Source organism: Babylonia areolata, chromosome 23 (assembly GCF_041734735.1).
Source record: "Babylonia areolata isolate BAREFJ2019XMU chromosome 23, ASM4173473v1, whole genome shotgun sequence".
Classification (NCBI taxonomy): Eukaryota; Metazoa; Mollusca; class Gastropoda; order Neogastropoda; family Buccinidae; genus Babylonia; species Babylonia areolata.
Window position 1 is genome coordinate 28,391,157 of NC_134898.1, and position 806 is coordinate 28,391,962.

An 806-nucleotide genomic window follows, 5' to 3' on the forward strand; every position below is an offset into this window, starting at 1 on the left:
TGACGTATTGAAAAGATGAAATAATTGTAACTGACATGACTGGTTGATGTATTGTAGAGATGATTTGGTTGTAATTTACATAACTGATTGATGAACAGGTGATTTGATTGTAATTGGGTGACTGGTTGATGTGTTGAACAGGTGATTTGAATGCAATTGACATGACTGGTTGATGTATTGAACAGGTGATTTGAATGCAATTGACATGACTGGTTGATGTATTGAACAGGTGATTTGAATGTAATTGACATGACTGGTTGATGTATTGAACAGGTGATTTGATTGCAGTTGACATGACTGGTTGATGTATTGAACAGGTGATTTGATTGCAATTGACATGACTGGTTGATGTACTGAACAGGTGATTTGATTGCAGTTGACATGACTGGTTCATGTATTGAACAGGTGATTTGATTGCAGTTGACATGACTGGTTCATGTATTGAACAGGTGATTTGATTGCAGTTGACATGACTGGTTGATGTATTGAACAGGTGATTTGATTGCAATTGACATGACTGGTTGATGTACTGAACAGGTGATTTGAATGCAATTGACATGACTGGTTGATGTATTGAACAGGTGATTTGATTGCAGTTGACATGACTGGTTGATGTATTGAACAGGTGATTTGATTGCAGTTGACATGACTGGTTGATGTATTGAACAGGTGATTTGAATATAATTGGGTCACTGGTTGATATATACTGAACAAGTGATTGATTGTATTTGGCTGACTTGTTGATGTGTTAAACATTTTATTTCATTCTAATTGACTTACTGGTTGAATTTGTTTTTATAGTAATT